This window comes from Protopterus annectens, chromosome 1.part0, assembly GCF_019279795.1.
Source record: "Protopterus annectens isolate FY-2018-M chromosome 1.part0, PAN1.0, whole genome shotgun sequence".
Lineage (NCBI taxonomy): Eukaryota > Metazoa > Chordata > Ceratodontiformes > Protopteridae > Protopterus > Protopterus annectens.
Window position 1 is genome coordinate 1826795066 of NC_056725.1, and position 10065 is coordinate 1826805130.

The following is a 10065-nucleotide window of genomic DNA, read 5'->3' on the forward strand; positions in this document are numbered from 1 at the left end:
AAGGAGAGGGAATACATAAAGAAACATTCCCTTCCAAGGAAATGAGAGGACGTCCACCTTCCATACTAGAGGATCTGGGACTCTGGCACAAAATAGAGGATTTTGTCTGTTCAGAGGGGAGGCAAAGAAATCAACTTGAGGAGTACCCCACTGGTAAACAATATCCAGAAACACATCCCTGTGAAGCATCCATTTGTGGGATTGAGGAAAGGACCTGCTTAGAGTGTGTGCCATAATGTTCTGATCTGAAGGAATATAAACTGCCTGAAGAGTCACTTGATAGGTGATAGCCAGATCCCATACCAGAAGTTCCAGTTGGCAAAGAAGGTAAGATCTTTTTCTCCCCCAATTTGTTGATATACCACATAACCGTGGTATTGTCTGTGAATACCTTGAGAGGCCCCGGAGAAAAAAAAGGATTAAAGTCCTGAAGAGCCAGCATAAGAGCTCCCTGATGTGCTCCTTCTGCTGACAAGGAGACCACAGTCCCTGAACCTTCAGGGTGCCAAACATTGTGCCCCATCCCACATCTGAAGTGTCTATGAACAGATCCTGAGAGAGAGGAGGAGGATGAAAAGGGAGCCCTGGATACAGAGACAACTGCTGAATCCACCACAGAAGTTCCTTCTTGAGACAAGGGAGAAGAGGAACTGTAAAGTCTAGAGGACATGCATATTGAAGCCACACTAACTTCAGAAACCACTGGAACTTCCTCATGTGGAGTTTGGCCAGAGGGACCATCAGAATGGTGGAAACCACGAACCCCAGAGCTCTCAGAAACTCCATGGCTGTAATGAACTAAAAGCAGCAGTCCTAGAAGAAGCATCTGTCACCTCATAACTACATTTGATAGAATGACAAACTACTTGAGAGGAAGTCCACGGCACGGAAAGAGCAGAATATTTACTCTCAGAGTCTGCAAGATCAGAAAAAAACTGACAAGCTTGAGAAGGAAGAGCCAACACATGCCTAGATATATGGGTCTGATAATTAATAGCCCTAAAAGCTAGGGTACCCGAAGTGTAACTTTCTTACCCAGCCTGCCCATGGTTCTGCTGTCTTGTCAAAAGGCAGTAAGTTGGACAAAGGAAGCAATTGAGATGGCTTATTAGAGGCTACAGACACCACAGAGGGGTCAGCAGCAGGACATTTGAACAAATGTGAGCAATCCTATAAAACCTATCAGACTTCTTGGGAGCAGGGGGCAGAGAATCAGGTGCTTTAGAGGATTGGAAAAAATATCCAGTAAAGCAGCCAAGACAGGAGGAATAGCTGCAGGTTTGGGAGATTCCATCTCCAGTATCTCATAGTACCTCTTATGGATATCAAAAACCTGGACAAAATCCCACTTAAAAAATTCCATTATCTTAGAGATTGTGTCCTCAAAGGAAATTTCCTCAGAAGGAGTATCTGGACTATTACATTCCTCCTCCTCCTCAGACCTGTAGTCCAAAGGAGAAGGAATCTGGATATAATAAGTAAGGGATTCTTCATCAGACTCCAGCTCATCCTCAGAAAATTTAAATTCCCTGGGCCTTTTAGGTAAAGAAAAGGACCAAGGAAGAGCAGGAACTGAAACCAATTGAGGAGGCCTTAACTATAGTAAAGTGTTAAATAACCCCCGAGTAAAGGCCTACCGCTCACTTTGTGGCTCCCTAGGAGCAGAAGAAACATGTTTAGTTTTCTGTTTCTTTTTTAAGGAGACATCCATCCTAGAAAACTGAGAATGCCTTGACTCAGGATGGGATTCCACAACCATAGTAGGAAATTCTTCCCTAAGAAGAAACTATGGAACCCCCCTAGATCCCCTCAGAAACAATCAACCATGGTTCCTCCTGAACACCAAAAATGGATGTCTGCAAAGTCTCATCAGATGTGCTGCCCACCATATCCTTGCCGGCCTCCAACCCGGATGCAGCAAAGGAATCTGACAACACACCAGGTGAGTCTTCAAGTTTGTAATAACCTCAAGAGAAACACCTGGCAATGGCTGGACAGCAGAAGATTTCATTCTTACCTTTTTCACCTTCTTCCCTAACAGCTGACCCTCAGGGCAGGAGATTCCCACCATAGTATCTTTAGCGAGTAGCTTAAGGCGCTGGTTCTCAAGATACAATGAAAGGGAAGAAAGTAGACTATGAAGGGTTTTGGGGACAAATGCCTGAAAAATTGAACAAGATGTATGGTCATGAGAAGCTCCTAAGCAAAAAAGGCACTTATCATGGCAGTCTTTCTGGGAAATCTGTCTCCCACACTAGCATTTACCCTTCCTGAATGACATTAATCTCCAAACAGCACAAAAAAAACAAGAAAAAGAACCAAAACCCCAACGTGGTACTTATCTGCAATGGTGAGGACTTCAGCAAACAGGAATAACCACCAGAATTCCAACATACAGAAAAAATGGCAAAATAATGGACAGAAGCAAATAGACCAATTGTTATAAACAGCATTCAGACTGGTGGCAAAGAAGGTCAGAAGATGGTATGCCTGAATGTCACCATTATGCCCTAAGCTACATGAGGAGTGTTTAGGTGACATTCAGCATACCTTAAAGCAATGGTAGGCTTTGGTAGACTGGCTGGATGATAGGCTTCACAGCAGGAAGCATACTTCTTAACTGAACAGATTTCTGCAGAATATCCAGGTTTCTGCCTCATATTTATGGTTCATTTCTCATATGATTGTGGTTTTCTAGCAAATCATTGGCAGGTAACTCAGGGTTTAAGTCAAGAGATAATGACAGACATGAGTTTCAGACTTCATACCCATCAGACAATCTGTTCCCAATGCAAAACCTGTTATTCTATCAACTTTCCAAGTTTGTATGAGCAATATTTAAAAAGTGTCCCTGTTTTTAGGCTTTTGTCCCCCCATTATTTATGGCTTTGTACAGATTTCTTACTCTAGGAGGTTGAGAGGTATGGCAGGAAATCATATAAGCTATGAGTACTGCAGTGGTGAATGTAAGGACATCATATGCTTTTGGTGTTTCATTGCTTTAATTAAAGTAATTCACTGTTATAAATAAATAAATATTCTATAGGATGGCTATGCATTAACCCACATTAAACTCCAGTCTAAATATTGGCCTACTCCATTTTTTTTATTAAATGATATGGTTAAGTTTCATTTGTACATGCTATGCACTGACACTTATTCTTGTGGCAAGTGCAGTTGATAGTAGCTCTTATGCAACCTCTCTAAAGCTATTTACGTCCATCTGACCAGATACAAAGGCATGTATTACTATGATTTATAGGCATCAGTGAGGCTGACCATCATTTTTTACAGGAAAAGTGTAAAAGAGCTTATATTTATATCAGTAACTGTAAAGCTGCCATATTTATCTATGATCAATCAAGTTCACTGGCAACTGCTGTATACATCTTAGGCTCATAGGCAAGTATTAGGCTAGCTACACTTAGGTTCATAGGTGTGTACTAGGCTAATGGCCTTGGACCCTTTACAAGCCTAGCCCATAGGATGACCCTGGCATCATGCCACCCGACCTTAGTTCCCAGTGCCTCTGTCAAGTAGAGCCACTGGAGTGATCCCTGGGGTGAATTTTCTATTTCCCATCAACTCATTAAGATTTCTCTTGAAGAGAGCCAGTGAGATGCTCTGTTTGACATGTATGCAAAGTCTATTCTATAACATGCACAGTCTCTTGGTTGTGAACCTGTCCCTCCAGCTTGTTCTGTTGATTGTGGTAATGAGGTTGAGGTCTCTGGAGCATGTAGTGTGGAGGGATTGGGATTTCTTTAGATGTAGCATTTCTAACAGAGCTGGGTCAGACGCGGCTTTGTAAGTCAAGCAGAGATCGCCTCTAAGTAGGCGATATGAGACGGAAAATAGTTTTGTGAGTCTGTCCATACAGGACAAGTGTTTAAGGCCTAGGATCCTCTTTGTGGGGTACTTTTGCAGCCTCTCCAGTTGTTGCAGGTGTCTAATAAGATACATGCCAAATGGGGGATTGTACTCAATGATTGGCCTAATGAAGGAAGAGTAGATGGAGACGATGACCTCTTTTTTCCTGGATGCAAAACCCTTAGTAATGAGATGTGCCACATAGAAGGACTGTCTGACCACAATGGCAATGTGGTGGTCAAAAGAGAGGTTGCTGTCAACCTGTGTTCCCAGATTTCTTATAACACCTTCTGTGTTCAGTGGACTACCACTGATGTAGTAAATCATGGGAACCAGGTTTTCCCAAAGGGGATGATGACACATTTTTTTATGCATTGAGCTTAAGGCCATGGTTCTGTCACCAGTCTTTGGCCTCAGTGAGGCCTTTTTGTAGGATGTCAACATCACTTGGGGAGTTAATAATAGCGCCCAACTTGACTTGCAATTGTCTGCGAACTTTTGTCAGCCAGAGTCCCTTCATGTTGGCCTGGACTTCAGAGAAGTAGATACCAAACAGGAGAGGACCCAGACAGTGGCTTGGTTGCAATTCATTATAGGTGGCAGAGGTACAAAGGTTAAATTTTTGGATGTGGAAATTGAGATAGATATTTGGTAATAGAACATTTAGAAGTAATATTTTAGAAAGAAAACCTTCACTAGTAATTATTTACATTATGATAGTTTTCATTCTAAGCATATGAAACTCAATGTTTTTAAGGGACAAGCTATTAGACTGAGTAGAATGATCAGTGATGACCATCAATTTAAGGTAGAGTTAGATGTCCTCGAACAATTATTTATTAATAGAGGATATTCTAGTGATATTTTAGAAGAGGCATTACAATATATTATACAACACAGGAATGATAAATACTCGCCTATACTGAAAACAGGGTTTCAACAAAATAAATTCAGTGAGGATGTAAATAAGAATGATGAGCTGAGGCATGCATTTCCAATACCTATGAGTATTGATGGGCCTGCAATTAGAAAAGTTATAAAAGAGAATTGGAAAATTTTCTTTGGTAATGAAGAATTAAGCAAGATTATTGGGATGCAACCAAACTTTATTAGTAAAAAAACTAGAAATTTAAAAGAAATTTTGGAAAATGGACATAGAGATGAGAACCATAATAGAGTTGTTACATGTTTAGGGACATTTCCCTGTACAAATTGTAGACAATGTAGATTTATGATGGGTGTACAAAGTCATTATATTAAACATATAAAATACACTGTGATAGCTAAGGATAGATATGATTGCCAAAGTGAAGGATTAGTTTATTTAGTAGTATGTTCTAACTGTGACAATTTCTATATTGGAAAAACCATTAGAAAGTTAAGACACAGGGTTAGGGAACATTTATTGGCCATTAAAAAGAAAGATTTAAGTAATGCGCTAGCCAAACATTCAGTGACGTGTGAAAATTTTAAGAAGTTCACATTTTTTGTAATAGAGAAGGTGAAAACAGATAAATTTGTAGGTTCATTCAATAATTTTTTGGAAAAAATTGAACTGAAATGGCAAATCTTTTTAAGAGCTGATGTAACGCCTGGCATTAATGATAAAGTTTCTGTCAAAAGTTATTTAAATTATGTTAATTTTTAATTTTTTTTGTTATAAAATTTAATGTTTATATGTATTGCAAATGCAGTTATATTAAGAACATTAGTATAAGTTTACATTATATGCATAGTTTTTTATTAGTAGATATTGAGTTAAGGAAGTGATAGTACTGTTTGGTTGAGTGAATTTTATATTGACGTCCTTTTAAGGATTAATACTAGTAGGAAATGATGTCGAAATAATTGTGGTATAAAAGGAAATGATGTAAATGGTGGATTTTGTAATTCTGAAAAAGTTCTGTAATAAACGGGACGAAAACACTAAATGTATTCTGGCTCCAGTGTGTGTTTTGTTTTAGTAGTATTTCACGTTTTTGAAATTTTTTGTCAGCCAGAGTCCCTTCATGTTGGCCTGGACTTCATAGAAGTAGATACCAAACTGGAGAGGACCCAGGACCAAACCTTGTGGGACTCCACTCGTGACTGGTTGGCAGCCAGACTTGGAGTCAGCTACTTTCACACTGTGGGTTCTATCTGTGAGCCAGTTTGCAACCCACCTAGTGATACACCAGTTGATGCCTAGCTTAGTGAGTTTTTCTATGATTCCTGAGTAGGGAATGGTATCATAGGCCTTGGCCAGATCGAGGTAGGCTGTATGAACCACCTTGCCTTCATCCACAGCTCTGGTGACTGACTCAAAGAAGTTGACCAGGTTAAATAATCAGCCCTGCCAAGTCTAGAACTCAAGACCCTGCACACTACAGTCAGAGCAATGTATCACTACACCATTTGAGCTATTGTAGGTCATTTAAGCCTAGCCAATTAACTTTTAAAGTTGAGAATCAAACCCTGTACCTTTCTTTTGTCTGTGAGGTTAACACCTCAACCATTATACCAACCCCCAACCCCATGTTAATAATAAGCTACCAGTCTGCAGACTATTACAAATGTAGCCAGAAGTTAGAATCAAACCCTTTACCCTTTTTATCTGTGAGGTAAAGACCTTGACCACTATGCCAACCTCACCCCCATCATCCCTGTGTGAAAGTGTAACATTTTTTAAAGTAGGCTACAAATAATATTACACTTATAAATCAATGGCAAGCTATGCAAATTTAATTTAATGGATACTTTCTTATCATGAAATGTTTTTTTTTACACTAAAGTCAATGTTATATGCAATTGTTGTATGTCAATGGCAATGACAGTAATGGTAATGACATGAGTTAGGAATTTGGAATGTCATTAATTAAAGGTGAGCATCCATGGCAGTGTAGTTTATACAGGAAATGTATGGAGAGAGGTCACTGAACATTTTTTTGTGTGAAGATATATTTTTATAAACATATGATGACACTGAAAATGATAAATTCTTGCAATACTTTGTTTTCATTTGTGGATGATGGTATACAGGTTAGTAGTATAAAAAGTTAAGAGGACATTGTTCAGTTATTAATTGCTTTACTTTACTTATTCAAGTTGTGTTGTCAGGATAACATAATGAAATTAATACATTTTGTTGTATTTAGACCATTTGCTACTGATGGTATGATTGTGTCGGCTTATAGAATTTAAGGTTTATTTTATTATGCTGCTGCAGGCATGGTTTGGAAAGGGAGTTTGGTGTAATGAATGCAGGTGTTCTTACATGTCCTTTGCTGCAGGGGTGATGAGAATATTTGATTTTTTTTAAACAAGCTTCACTAGGGTTACTCGTATATGTTGTTCTAGGTTCATGCATCATGTAGCAGCAGGGATCAAGACAGAGAAAAGGCAGTTTCATCCTTGAGTCCTCATAGGGTCCCTCAGGACAAAGGGCAAACTCATTTTTGGAAAAAGGGAACCAAAACATTGTGAGAGAGCAAAGGTGTGGAACCAAGAGTTGTGTATATAAATGCTGCTAAGGGCAGGAGCCACACATTGATGAAGTGCAGGAAAAATGGCAAACAATATGGCAGGATTTTCCAGAGCAAAGGCAAGAGATAATGTAGTTGCTCATAGCAGTATTGATGGGGACCTCTTTAGCACCTGATGAGGAATACCTCCTCTCCATACAGAGAGAGGACTACGGCACTAATGAGGATGGCATGGGCATATTCAGAGGTGGTGTGGACACTAGCAATTACCCATTTCAGCAGTATCCACAGACATCCATTCAAGAAGGTTAGTCATCCACCATGACATATTCATGTTAATATGATGACTGTATAGGTTAAATGATAACATGCAACTCATGACATTTACTATTAACAGCTGAACCATCCATTGCTGCCAGTCATGAAAAGTGAGGTGTATATGCATAATAAGCATCCTCCACACCTCATTACACAGCATTCAATAATGTGCTCCATTGTCTCACTACTTATGTAATCAATTAATTCTTCTCGGGGTAAGCAGCAACAGAAACTAGCTGTTCTGCTTTATCAGCACAGCTAGCACATGATACCTGCAGAATAGCTGGTAAAGATAAAATAACTATATTTAAGACAACTTGAGGACAGTGGTAGAGCTGGCATGGTTATGGCAGGATCACACCCCCCAAAGCAGGTACATAACTCAGCAGGAAGTGACACTGGATCACAAAGTCCAGTAGATGGGACCATTACATTGCAGGGTCTACAGGGAAAGAAATCATGCACCTCAACACCAGTGTTTCCTCAATCACAGGAATATCTTTGAGAGGATGGTATGATCTCAGATGCTGCAGTGTCCATTGTAACACCTGCGTAAAGGAGTGCCAGGTGCAGACACATATCACTGCTAACTCCTAAAACAAAACATTGGCTGCCCAGCAGTGGTGGTTGGTGACTTCAAATCAAAGGGGGGCTGCAGGAGACAGTTGAATGGGTGGGACCAATAGGAAGGGGTGTGACCAACTGGAAAGGGGTGGAGCTAGGCTCAAAACCACAAAAACTGGAACTTTAATTCAATATGCTGCCCTGAGTGCCAAACTGTCATTATGAGAGTCCAATCAAGACAAAATATGTGTAAAAGTGTAGAAGAAAAACATATTTCAATGCACTGGCTGCATGACAGCTTACTTAATATCTAGATGGAAACAAAAAGGTTGTGAGGCATGAAAAAATAAATTACTTTTTAAATATATTACTGGAATGCCAGTCAAAATAAAGTATAGAAAAACAAGCAGCACTCAACTCAAACCACTCCTCCTTGCACTGCAGTTCTAACTATAATTTATATTCAGCTTTATAAAAGTACCAAGTAACATGCTGAAAGTAGCAATCTCTGTGATACCCCCACTTGTAAAAATGTTTCCTATCCAAAAACGACCTGCTGCCTGACAACAACTATCTACTTGTTTCATATGGAATACATGATCAAAGTAAAAAATGAACAGCAAACAAGAAACAAGCTCAAGCTAAATTGCTTAAAGTATTACTGCACAGGTTATGGACCACACATGATAGATTGGCATTCTGTTTAATTTACGGATAAAGCCTGCAAAGATGACTGCAAGTCTTCAGAAAATTTAATGAGCTTCTGAAAATACTGTAAGCCTGCTCTTTATTCCAAATAATGCCGTATGCATTTCAATACCTAAGGCTTATACGTTATCTAGTTATGTAAATATTATCTGCATGGCAACAACAAAAAGGTTTTCAGTGTTGGTAATTATTTAACAGTTTGCATATTCAAGCTTACTTGCATCTTACAATCTCAGACAAGCTTACCTCATGGTCATTAAAACATTGCTACTTAAACACAGAGCAACAGGCATTGCAACAACATGCATTTTCTGAATAATAAGAAGCATAAATCAATAGTATAAAAATATGACAGAAAACCAGAACATTCTGCAAAATCAAGGACAGATGAAAAGCCACTGTAGTACTTGTGTCTACCTTGGATGGGGGATACTCTGCACACTTACACTGCATAACTGCTCCTTGCCTTGCTTGGACACATCCCGAGTCACTACTTGATGGAGTAGGGCTCAACAAGTATGTCACAATTTGAAATATCTCTGGCTGATGGTGATGGCCCTGACACATTTGTCATACCTCTCAACCTCAGAGCAAGAAATCTGGGCAAAGCCATAAATATAAGTGGGACAAAGGCCCAAAAATAAGGACAATTTTAAATATTGCTCTTATAAACTTAGAAAGATAATAGAATAGTAGGTCTTGCATTAGTATGTATTTTCTGAAGGATATGAAATCTGTAACTCAAATGTCTGTCATTATTTTCTAACTTCAGTCTTTAATGATCTACCTCTAATTTGCCAGAAAACCACAGTTGTATGGAAAACAGACCAAACATGTGATACAAAAATATAGAAAAGCCACACAATACAGCTGGGAACCTGGCAAAGAAGGGACGCTTTTTTAATATTAGTACTGTTAAGTTGGGCAGCTGACAAAAATAAGAGAATCTACATGCATTTCTGAAATAAAAGTAATCTAAAACTCAGATCATTACAATTATTTATTAATTGTAAACCCTCCACATTTTCTTCCAAAATTGCCATTTTATGGAGGGATTATTAGGGGCAGAGCAACATTTTGAGCCAAAGTCGGGAACAGTTGAGAGGTTTGGATATACCTAATTCTATAAAGTGATTTATTTTTA